This window comes from Schistosoma mansoni, chromosome 4, assembly GCF_000237925.1.
Source record: "Schistosoma mansoni strain Puerto Rico chromosome 4, complete genome".
NCBI classification, from domain to species: Eukaryota; Metazoa; Platyhelminthes; class Trematoda; order Strigeidida; family Schistosomatidae; genus Schistosoma; species Schistosoma mansoni.
In genome coordinates, this window is record NC_031498.1 from 5,394,028 (window position 1) to 5,408,127 (window position 14,100).

Sequence of the window (14,100 nt, forward strand, 5' to 3'; positions counted from 1 at the left end):
TAATGTGGCCTCAAGATTACGGATACGTCCCAGTGGAGAGTACCAGTTAGCATGACATCTAGTATGAGGGTTTCAAATCGACTACTCTAGTCACCACCCTACATCATTCAACATAGTTTATGCGATGTTGAATGACTTAAATTAGTGATGGTATTGGAACCTGCTAATTGATAAAATTCGATCATAAATAAACGTCTAGACAAACATCATATTGGTTACCATTCAGTGATCGATCAGAAACATACAATATAATATTGTTTATTACTTAATAATCAAATAATGTTCATATTTCAATCTTAGAGGACACTAGTCAAGGACAGAAAAGCTCTGTAACAACACCTACATTTATGACTTAACTTTATTTGGGTTTCAACCATCTGACGGATATAAGTCCTCAAATGACTCTTATTCTGACAAAAGCCATCAGGAACAAAACCAATACTTATGACCTATTGTAAATTGTCTATAACTATTCACTATTAATATTCAATATAATTGTTGAGAAAAAACTGTAGAATAGCTGAATACCGTTCTGGTTTGAGACTTCCTAATGTTATACACACATTACTTAGATGAAATTAAACTTAAAAACCTTTCGTTTTAATCGTAAGTAAGATATCATTTAAATCAATCAAATGAAATCCAGAAATAAACATTTTCGATCCCAGTCTATTTGTGTTGTAGTGCAATCTTTACAGAATCTCATTGATAATTTACTGTTCCATGATTACCAGTTTGATTCCACAAGTTACGGCATCATAGTGCGTCTAAATCAATAGTATTTCTCCTAGGAATCACTATACTTAAGTCTATTAACTTAAACCCATCTATTTTTACGTTTATTAAGTCAATATATTTATTTGATTATAATTAAATTATAACTGAAAATCCAATCCAAAATAAGCATTTCATTTGATTTGGAACTCATCTACCATAGTTTATTGATATTCATATCTGGACTTGAACTTAGTACTTTTCCCTTTAATACACCATTCTATTATCCTTTAGGTTGAGATATCCTACATCTTTATCATGATATTAACAATGAAAAAAAAACTTAATTTAACGTAAACCTTTAATTACATACTTCTATTATGCTACTTAAATGACAGATGTATAAAAGGAACAAGTTAGTCATATTTCTTGCTAAATAATTAGTCAATAAATTCATATTGCAGAAATTAACCTCCATTAACACATTCATTGTTTGGAATCTCTCTCTCTATTACTTACTTACTTACTTACGCCTGTTACCCCCAATGGATTCCATGTGAGGGCTTGTCTTGTGACGCAATTGGGTGATTTCCTCAATGTGTGTCCTATCCACTTCCAGCGCTTCTTCCTTATTTCTTCCTCCACTGGAATCTGGTTTGTTCTCTCCCACAGTAGAATGTTGCTGATAGTGTCTGGTCAACGGATCCGAAGTATCTTGCGTAGACAACTGTTAATAAACACATGTATCTTCTGGATGATGGCTTTTGTAATTCTCCACGTCTCCGCCACATACAGTAGAACTGTCTTGACATTTGTATTGAAAATTCTGATCTTGGTGTTGATTGACAATTGTCTTGAGTTCCAAATGTTCTTCAGTTGTAAATATGCTGCTCTTGCTTTGCCGATCATCGCCTTCACATATGCATCTGATCCACCATGTTCATCGATGGTGCTGTCCAGGTATATAAAGGTCTTTACATCCTCCAACGGTTCTCCGTCAAGTGTGATTTGATTGATGCATGTTGTGTTGTATCGGAGAATCTTGTTTTTCCCTTTGTGTATGTTGAGACCTACTTCTGTTGAGGCTGCTTCTACACTGGTCGTCTTCTCCTGCACATATATATATATATATATATATATTACTGCTTACCGTCATCAATTTGACTGAACAGACGGAACCTACTTCTTAAATTTGTTCATCAACAAAACAGAAGCAAAAACAACAACAACGACAAATGAGAAAACAATGTCTAACGTAAATGTTTTATACAAGACTATTCTTTGTAAATAACACGTTTTTAGATAGGTAAGAAGACAATATAGATAAAAAACTAATTAAGTAGTATATTATGCAAAATGTTTGAATGATTGACAGTTATTAGTTGGTTTTATTATTATTTTTGTTTTAAACCACTACAAAGTAAATACACATTCTATTCTAAAGTAGCATTATTAACAGAATTTCTCTTTTAGTGTTATTTCACTCCATTCTTGTTTATTGTGGTCTTTTTTCTTTCTCTGTTTTTTCTTTTCTTTTTTTAAAAAAAGAAAAAAATTGTTCATTTTGAGTAGTATAGAAAAAAAAAACAAATCTTGCTCACTTTCATTCCATGTTTACGTGTACATGTATAGATTTGTTTGTTTGTTTGTTTGAATACCCTCATCATGTTATTATTGTAAATAATATGATAGAATTTATTTAACCAAAGTCAATAATCCCTTTGAACAACGAAAACAGAAGAGAAAAAAGAAAGGATATTTACATAAATGGAATTATTTACAGGAGAGAAAGAAATTATCATTTTTAAAATGATAAATCATTGAATATCAGAAGGGGTTTTGGTGGAGATTTGAGTATTTTCATAGTTGTAAGCATGAGTCAATTAAAATTAGACCACCATGGAAAACCTGGAAGCACTGCTTGACGGGTGTTTCATCCTATTGTGGGACTTCTCAGAAGTGCGCATCCACGATCTCGCCCTACAAGATTCGAACCCAGGACCTACCAGTCTCGTGTGACTGACTTCAAGAGGTACTTCTTGGACTTCTAGTGAGAAGCAGTGACCAGTGGAGTTCAACCACGTCTGTTGTGAGATAGGAACTTACTGAAGACAATTGGTGAACGGTTGCTCAACTTCGTAAATCATTGAATATTCTTGGTATAAAAATTTGAAAAGGGGCAGTGTTTGTCTTCTCTTTTTTCTTTCTTTCAAATAAGCTTATGAACATTTAATTATTTAAATATTAGTCTAAACAGATGGATATTTCATTTAACCTTGATCAAAAACTTACTTACTTAGCTACTCTTGTTACCCCTTATAGAGGAGCATAGGCCGACCACCAACATTCTTCATCTAACTCTGTCGTGGGCAATACATTCCAGTTGTGTCCAGTTCCTATTCATTCTTTTCATGTCTGCTTTCAATTCTCGGAATAGTGTATTCTTTGGCCTTCCTATTTTCCGCTTCCATTCAGGATTTCAAGTTAGCGATTGCCTCGTGATGTAGTTTGATGATTTCCGTAATGTACGTCCTATCCACTTTCATCGTCTTTTCCTAATTTCCTCTTCAGCTGGAAACTGCTTTGTCCTCTCCCACAGTAGACTGTTGCTAATGATATCTGGTCTTCGGATATTGAGTATCTTGAGTAGACAACTGTTTGTAAATACACATGCATACACTAAAAGTGTCTGCTTCAAATAACTTATACTTCGAGAGAGATTTTTACCTTGGACTATCATTATCTAGAGAACCATTGAAAAATATGAAGTACTTAGATGTTATTACAATCTAGTTTGAGTTCCTTCAGCTTTTAGTATACATTTCACATGGAATCGAATCCAGAATATTCACAACTCCAAGATTCTTCAATTTTCAATGGTTCTTAATGAGAAGTACTCACCAAATATACAATCTTATTCATTTAAAGAGTCTTTGCAAATTGAATATAATAACTACCGTACTAGTCAATTATTATTCATTAATCTTCCATGAAAATCATATAACTGGTCAGTAATATGAATGTTTATTAGTTAGTTAATTAAAAAAATGATTCCATAGTTCGTATCATGAATCAGTCTTGGTTAAACCAGAAAGTACTGGACAGCTCTTTCATCCTAGTGCCAGTTTGTGAATCCATCACGCCCTCATACTATTAAAATAGACTTCCTGATATTCCATCTAAGTCGTCCAAGTCAAAAAAAAACAACAAATAAATGATGGTACATTACCATAGATTGGTTGAAGGAGACCATTATGATTTCAATCCAGTGATTACATGACACAATATAGATGTCCTAGAATATAAATGCCTTCATCATGTTCAATAGCATATATGTAAAAGCTCTTTTTTTATCAAATTTATCTGGAGTAAAATGATTGATGTAAATTAGTGGTATTTTGGAATACTAATAAGCTGATTGGTTATTTAGTGTTCAGATAGATGGGATCAATCTTGTAAAAATCAAAGTGTCTTAACAATCGTATAATGAAAGCAAAATGAATTGGCGATGGCAATAACCAACGAAAACAATTACTGACTTGTTGAAAATATCTTTTCTCTGGGAGAATATATACTATTATCAATACATGATTGTGGATTAAATTAACAATCTCCATAACTCTATAATGATAATTATTATGCGTTCACTAGTGGTACAACTACTGTAATTCTAGTGTAAGAAGTTATGAACAATAAAGTTTAACTGCGTTGGATGTGGAAAAGTTATCTACGGAAGAAAATAGAAGATGGTTGCGTAATATTGTAGATTGATTGAAAATAAATATCGAGACCACTGACTACCAGCTCAAAGGTATGGAGATTAACTACTCACGCGCGAAACCAAAGGTTCAGAGTTTGATTCTTTGTGGCGGGATCTTGAATGCTCATTGCTGAGGAGTCCCATACTAGGACGAAACGGCCGCCTAGTGCTTCCAGGTTTTCAATGATCATCTAACTTAGCGTGGTTCGTGATTTTAATATAAATTATGTTCCTCTACTCTTATGGTTTTTACTTTTAGAAAGAGGAATATGTTCCTGAGTTATTTTTCTAGTATAAACTAAAATAGGATGAAACTTACAATTATTATCATTATTTATTCTCTGATTGACAGGACTCTTTTAATCCATCTCTATTTGGGTACAGACTTTATTCCTTGAGTTGTCTGTTGTTGAAATTTAAGTTCGTTTATTGTTTTTCTCTTAAAAAAAAACAATATTGCCTTCCAATTTTCTTATCTTCTGCCACTCGTCTTTATGCTCTTTTTCTCTCTTCTTTTTTTTCTCATTTAGCTACATTTAAGTGAGTAGCAGTTTTGAGACAAACAATTTCCACAATCTGAAATAGAATACAACTCATGAATTAGATTTATTTTTTCGGGGGTTGGGGGGTAGGGGGGTCGGGAAAGTATGTTAGCATAGTTTATTTAAACAAAAAAAGAGTCTAAACTACCAATATAAATGTAAACAATGATTTTCTCTTTAAAATATAAAGTATCGTGTAAATACTGTTTACTAAAGTCTATCATATTGTTTGTTGCGTGTATGTTTCTCTTTTTGGTCCTACCAAGATATCGGGTGTACAAATAAAAAGCACAATACTTCTTTACTGTAGTTTGTCTTAAGCATACATCACTTTCCTTTCTCTTAGAATTCGTTCTTCTACCAAATTTACTTTATTAAGCACGTTTTATTTATTAAAACAATCTAACAGTGATTGGTTTCTCTTCTCCATTTTATACAACTAAATATAGTACAGTATATTATTTATTCTTTTTTAAATATGTAAAAGAAACACGTGCCATATATTCAAGTATTATACAGATTACTAATATTAATTGTAGTATACTTTCCTGTTTTGGTTTATTTATTTATTTGTGTTTGTTTAAATGAGAAAAGCTAAAATTCAATTGAGAATTTAGTTAACTGTTCATTGTTTGTTTCATTTTATCAAATAGTGGACATTGAATATATAGTTAGATAGATAGATATGACTGAAAATCAATCACTGTTTCCGTGTTTGTATCTATTTTGGCACAAGCCAATTTTATATAGTTGAGATCATGAGTCAATTGAAGCTAGACCATCATGGAAAACCTGGAAGCCTTGGATGGCCGTTTCGTCCTATTGTGGGACTCCTCAGTGGTCTATCGGTTAAGTGCTCTGGCGCGAGACTGGTAGGTCCTAAGTTTGAATCTCGCGAGGCGGGATCGTGGATGCGCACTGTTGAGGAGTCCCACAGTAGAACGAAACGGTCGTCTAGTGCTTCCAGGTTTTCCATGGTGTTCTAGCTTTAATTGGCTCATGATCTCAACTATATAAAATTACTAAAATCTCCATAAAACTCTTTTCTGACAAGCCAATTTGTTGAAATATGAGTTCCAGTTGATTTTAAAATAACTGCAACTTAATTAGTGAGATAATATTTTACGTAATTGTATATAACTTCAACTACAAACACTATGATAGCTAAAATTCGTGTAAACAGATTCAAAAGTTATACAAATTGATGGATCATAAGTTTGGCCTGGGTTCGAATGCACCAGACATTATCGATTGTTTCAAATTTGTAGGTACGCCTTGCCAAAGGTTGTCAACTAATATAAGGCCTATATTAGCTATAGTTTCTTGCCGTCTACTTTCAACTATTTAACATCTCAACAGAGTCCACACGATGTTGAATCATTTAAACTAGTAGCAACACTATAATTTGAACACTGCTAATATTGTGAGTTTCAACCTAGTGATTGGCTTTCCGGTTAATTTACAACACTGATTAGATACAAAGTAATGAAAATAGTGTCTTGTAATATTGTGCTACTGAACAAATGCTGTGTAAAATACTAATCTATCGTAGTCAGTTTATTAATTTAAAAATAAACTGATCTATTAAAGTAGTTGGAGATAATTAGTACATGTTTCCAGTAGATAAATACTAACAGTTGAATTTATGGGTCGATGTAAGCTAGACCATCATTGGAAACTTGGAAGCACTAGATGACCGTTTCGTCCTAGTATGGGGCTCCTCATTAGTGCGCGTCCATGATACCTTACGTGGGATTCCAACCCATGACCTTCGATCCCGCTCGTAAATACTTGACCTCTAGACCACTAAGTTGGCATTCAACGTTGTTAATGTCAAACTTCAAACGACCCATGATTTTACGCAACCATTCATCCATTGCTCGAGGTGGATAACTGTCTACACCCGACACTGTTAAAGAGTCCCATACTAAGACAAAACGGCTGACCATTGCCTGAAGGTTTTGAATGGTAGTCTAGCTTAGATCGACTCATGAATTTAACTGTTAAGATTACTATAATCTCCACAAATTCTCGTTAGGATAAATAACAATTAAATAACGATATTATAATTAAAAAATAATAATATTACTAACAATTTATATCAGTAGTCTATATTTGAAGTAGTATAACGGATTATACATACATTAATTTGAAAATGTCAATCAATCTCCATGTGTAACAAATTTAATCTTATATAACTTGTACTATTAGCCAAATTACATTTAAACTGTTATATAGGGTTACTTATATTGAACTTTTGGTTACGTAGTATCAAATACAATGGCTTCATGATACTAAGTTGTTCAACTTAATGACTGTATTGGACACTTGTTCAATAGAACTCAATCACTATTGTGAATCTAGGAACATGACGTTAACTTCTAAGCATCGATTTAATTAGTAATATGAACAAGTGAAAAATTTTGTTTTCTATGATGAATAGACTTTATAAACAATTTAAAAGTTGTCCGATTGTCAAATTGACACAGTGATCAATGTTTATAAGACTAATTATCAATAACAGACAAGGAGTAGTTAGTGGTATAAGGAAATTTATGGAGATTATGAAACTTTTGTAGTTTTAATCATGAACTAGTTTTAGCTAAGATCAAAGTTATATGCTCATTAGTGACTAGGTTAAAGATGTAACTCATGGGGTTTTAGTGAGATAAATGTAGTTCAATAGTTTTAAATGTGAGACAGATATCCACTGCAGATAACGGAAAATGGTTGCGAAATATAATTAGTTGATTGAAGTTAGACATGAGGATCAATGGGTACCGGCTTAATGGTCTAAAGAGTAAGTGTTCTTAGATGAGACCGAAGATCTTGGCTTCGATTCCTTGTAGTTGGATTGGTCATGTGTATTGTTGAGGAATCTCATACTGGAATGAAATGGTCTTCCAGTGCTTCCTGATTTTCAGTGGTGATCCAGATGGGATTAATTTATGATTTCAACTATGACAACAATCATAACATTATATAAATATTCAAATGCATCAGTGAATAAATAAATCCATAAAGTCTATCGTTATTAAGATGGTGGTTTGGGGTAGTCAACAGGAAACCCTGAACCTAGGTTTCGTGCTACTTGGCACTCGTCAACAAGGTGTACCTATAATTTAAAGGAACTGAAGCTCCTTGATGGATGCGATCCTGTGTTACCCAGTTGCACAGTCAAAGAAATTACCACTGAGCTATCCGGGCCACGATTGTCAGGTCCTTCTTAGTGCAAATCGAACCCTACCCCTACAGGAAGTCGGTCGCGGCCTGGATAGCTCAATGGTAACTTCTTTGACTGTGCAGCTGAGTGACATGGGATCACATCCGTCAAGGAGTATCAGTTCCCTTAAATTATAGGTACACCTTGTTGACGATTATCAAGTAGCACGAAACCTAGGTTCAGGGTTTCCTGTTGACTACCTTCAACCACCATCTTATCTCAACATAGTACACTCAATGTTGAGTCACCTAGACTAGTGGCCACATTGCAACTTGATCGATAGGATTCGATCTACACTTAGAACGATCTGACATACATGACACTGATCACCACCCAGTAATCAATCAATTGTAAAATCTATCATTATTATTTGAGACTAATTATATAAATTTTTATTTACTCATCAAAATACAGATGAGAAATATAAAACAACAAAACCTTATTTATTCAAATCTATTATCTCAGTTCTGTCATCTAATTTACTTTTCCTGGCTTTCACTTCATTCAATACAAAATGAAAACTTTACTATTATTATTATTATGAAACGGGTGTGATTCATACGCAGTATTCTTAGATTCAAGTGTAAAGGTTATTAATGTTTTATTGGATTAATAGTCTATTGTGTTTTGAAGTACATGTATATATGTATATATGTCGAAAGAACTTATTACCAGCTGTTCACTACACCGGGTTTATACATAAACCATATAATTGTGCACTATACGTAAATGAGAAAACAAAAACGGCATTGAATAAAACAATAAGGTTCTGATAAGTAAAACTTACATTCTGAAAAAAAAGAAAAAAACAGAAGGCGACTAGACAGGAATAATGCTCCAGGGTGTATTTTTTCAACAGTCTGAAAAACATTTTATAAGATAAGTGAAACTATTATTATTGAAGATAAGAACTAGTAGGGGAAAAAAACGTTATCCACGGAATTAAGAAGTTAGTTAGGTAGAGGAAGAATTAAAGAGAAATGTCTTTATTGTTTTGTTTTTTTTAATGCCATAATTTCTTTACCTTTTATCTTATCATTTCGTATATACTACTTCTAAAGTATTTTAGGAAAAGGTCATGTGTACTATTTGTTTCCTATTTTGTAGAACATGTGTTTATCATGCAATAATTATTCTATTTGAAATGTCATAGTTTACATCATTGAGCTGATCTTAATTATTTTCATAGTTGAAATCATGGGTCAATTGATGCTAGACCACCATCGAAAACCTGGAAGCACTGGACGGCCGTTTCGTCCTAATATTGGGATTCCTCAGCGGTGCGCATCCTTGATCCCGCGCTCGCGAGATTCGAACGCAGGACCTACCAGTCTCGAGCCGGAGTCCTTAGCCGATAGACCACTGAGCCGGAATTTTAATTAGACAACCATTAGGAACTAGTAAGCAAGGTATAGTGATTTTATCGTAGTATGAGACTCATCAACAATATTCATCCACGACTTTATCCAAAATCTCTAGGCTTCATAGAGAAGGACTAAGCTCTTATCGACTGAGTTATCATTCAGTAACAAACTAAAAGCGATAACAGTTAATCAGGTAACAGCAAATGTTATTACGGAAATATGGATTAGGAAAATGTCATTAACTGGATCGCTTCTCAGCAGATGGTAATACAATAACACGGAATAACTACAGTTCGAAATATTGACAATTGGATAAAAACCCTATGGTTTCAAAGTTAGGCACCCATTGTGGAACCTGAAGTTCAGTGATGAAGTCATGGATTCGCACTGCTGAGGAATTGTGTATTAGGACAAAACACTTATCAAATATCTCTGTAAAAAAAAAAAAATTGTCTAACCAAAATCAATTAGTCATGTGATACTTTCGAATCAAAAAGAAACTTAATACACCATAGTTACCAAATTATATTCCCTTATTGTTATCCATTCATATATTTCCTCTTGGAATTCATTACCTAAACTCATTTAAAGTCATTAAAAAATATTTTTTAATTGGCCAATTTAATTTCACCATATTTTTCATATCACTATAATTTAAATAAACAATAGTTCATATTCTTTCCAATCTTACAATTTGTCATACTACTAATAACATATAAGTATATTGTTTATATTTACATAATCTTTAAAACATATATGTCATGGAGATAATTATTTATTATAATATTCCTATTTTTTTAATTTTACCTTTCCATCTAATTTTTCCCAGAACATTTGCATAGTAACAATAAGTGTTTACAATAAAAAAAATTCTGACCAGGTGTTTTTATAATCAAAAAAAAAGAAAAAAAAGAACATGAAATGATATAATGCGTATTGTGGGTTTTTGTTCCCCCTGTTAACTATGTGTAGTATAGATTAGTTAATAAGAATTTACTATTTCGCGGATATGTATAGGATGCATTGAAGAACAATTTACATCTAATTAACTAGACTATTTCGTTTGTTTTAAAAATAGAAATGAATATATACTTATGTATTTATAAATTCACTTAGTATTACTTGTTTGAATCATCCGATTGATGTTTAGGACTGCAACTGATCAGTCTCTTATTGGCATATGTGCATACTGTGCGTATTGCCTCGATATTACCTTAATTTACAAGCATGGGAAGATTTAAACAAGTAATATTAAGTGAATTCAAAAACTTTACCCGATTGCACAAGTAAGTAGTTATCAGGACTCAGTAACTGAGCGAATGGTACTGGGTTCGAGTCCCAGAGTGAACATCAACTCTGAGATGCAGGTACATCTAGCTGATGAGTCCCAAATAGGACGAAACGCGTGTCCTGGATTCCACTGCTAGCCACTATCTATCGTTGCTTATACTTATGTATATTGCGATAAATACATATTGGCTAGGTGTAATACAGTGTTATTGTTTTTAAACGAGTAGCACAGATTTGAAAAAGATCTAATATAATAATAATATAATAAAACAACTTAAAAAGGGCAATTTACATTAAGAATCTTAGTATCAACTGGAATACAATCGAAATTTAGGGAGTATTGAAGAGTTGTTTTGTTCTACTTCCGAACTTCCTCTGTAGTGTTTATCTAACAACTGAACATAATAGTTTAATAGTTTAAAGAGTATACAATATCTTTATAACATGCCTAAGAAGATCTCTTGTGATTTAACTTTCAAACCTCAGGCAACTTATGATATAGCATGATATTGATCACTACATGGAATGAATTGACAGGTCATGATTTCTTGTAAAAACTTAGGAGAATATACTTTTAAACTTGTGGACATAGAGTAATGATTTAGGCAGATGATTTTTTAGAGAAAATTTATGGATAATATTGGAAATTGTATTGTTTTAATAATTGCTTGTATTGAACAAGGCAAGAACAAGGAATTAAGTAGAATGAAATGAATTCATTTTAGTGATCAGAACTATCATAAATTTATCATACCTATAAACGTGAAGCTAGTTAGATATGGATATGTATCATCATGTTCAAGTAGCTGTCATACTGGTAGAGCAGAAAGAAGAGCCTATATTCTATTCCAAGAACATATCCAAAAATGTAGTAGATCAGTGAGAATAAGGACTTTCAGGAGTTTTATTTCGAAATATACCTTTAACACAAAATATCAAGTTCATAATATTGAAATCCTTCAGTATCATTAATAGACAATCAAACTCAATTCTTCTTAAGTTCGCCGAAGCCATAGTCATCAAGTATGTCATTCTGGATTTATATATCAAAAGAAAACATTAACAAATCTTTCCTTACCATGATGACGTTATGGTCACTTTACCACATCATTCTTGAAAGCCTTTCTCTTATTCTGATTGGATCACTTCCTTCAAATGCAGAACTTTATTTTTAAATGACTGATTTCAGCTGGTTTTATTCACAATTACTATTCGACCAAGGCGGCCTGCTTGAATATCTGGGCTACCTGTTCCTGCCATCTAGATATTTCAATAAGTTATCTGTTTCCTTATCTGTTTTAACAGATCATTATGTCAATTAAGTGCATAACCTATTCACGTGTGTTTGTGAAATATTTACGACCTTTCGCTTTACAAGTTACAAGAGAGCCGAATCAGAGACATCATGACGGCTGGCAATATGCATCGAAAAGAATATACGTTAATCAGACGTTGATTCCTGAACTTCTAATATCTAACTGGCGACCACTCAACGACTTACTTAAACTGTATATTCGTATTCATAGTTGTATGGTAAATATATGTCTATAGAAGCATACAAAACATTGCATCATACAGTGATTCGAGACTCTAAACATCAAATGAGGTTAGAGAAGAATATAAGGATGAAAATAATTTACAGGTCAGAATTATGAAAAACAATTGTTCGCTTGACAGGTATGAAGAAAAATGAAACACATAAAGGTCATAGTAATAACTGAATAATAATCATAGAAAATTGTTAAATGATAATAATAAGTGACTACGGTTTAAAATAACAAAACAAGAGTTTGAAAAAAATACAAGACCAAAAAACACTACAGAAGGGAATTAGGGTCATGGAAGGGATGAGAGGTTAGATGTATCGTTTTTGAACACAGAGCTAGAGCTTGAATCAGTAGATCGTCAACACCTCAGCAGTGCATAAGTTTTTATTCGACCTTCCTTCGATCCAGATCCTTTGACTGTATAGATTATTTTGAAGGAACACTCCTTTGGAGCAACGTGTCCAGAGTTGATTATATTCACCTGTACTGAACTAGTTACTGTTTTATATTTGTTAATCTTGAGATGACTAATATCCAGTATTAACTTGAATCAGTTTCAATATCAAGCAAAAAAGTTGTACGACTAATGTTCAGAATAAATATGGGTAGCATAATGTGAGAGAAATAATAATCTAATTCTAAAAACAAATAAATATTTGGTCAAAGATTACGTAATATGCAAAACAGTATGAATCAGGTAAGAATTAGTAAATAGGGCTGAGTGCTAAACAACTTTTTCCCAATGTCCACAAGCATTATAATAAGATATGAGAATAAGAACTATTTAAACCATGGAAATACAAAGAAGAAAGTTGTATATACATCAATCAAATTATATCCTCCTATTATCGAAATGATTATTAACTAATTAGGTCAAAAGTTGACTAAGATAAAAGAAGTGATTGAATATATTTCTTCTGGGTGCGAAGCTTCGGCTATTTGAAGGATTCTTGGTCTGATGGATTTCGGTAGATAAATATTAGCCCAATTTAGTACTTCAGATTACTGCTCCATGTTAGCTATTTGACCCGTTTATAATAAATGAGCTAGAACTGAACCATTAACGGTTTTAACTACACGTTCGCTTAACCGGAATGGGAAGCATTCACGAACATGAAAATACACATTTCTAGAACATCTGCCAATATAGCCTCCTTTAAAAAATCTTTTAGATTGATTGTAGACTCAATAATTTACTTAAGTTACATAATAGTTAAGCCTTTTGGTATTCCTTATAATGTCATGAAGACCAGCTACACACCCTATCAGCAAATAATCCATATTCATAAATCAAATTTAAGAAAAGATAGGGTACGTGTCCGTAAATTTCTTGCTCATCTGCTTTTCAATGTTCAATATCAATTATTTTTCCTTCCATTTGGTAGATGAACTCTGTATATAAGAACATAATTTTAGTGAGGATTTCATTTCATGCTCTGACTTTCACTGTGTTTGCTTTTTTCATCTGACAAGTTTGGACTTGCTACAATAGTGTATTCACAGAAGACGTATGTGGATGGTTTTAGATGATTAAAATGAAGTCCCAAATAAAAATTACACTCTTATGGGAAACACTGACACTGAATGTTTGAAACTGTTAGATATCTCAGTTTTGTTGAACATGGAGAAAGGATTATTATCGTCACATAATCAAAAAAAT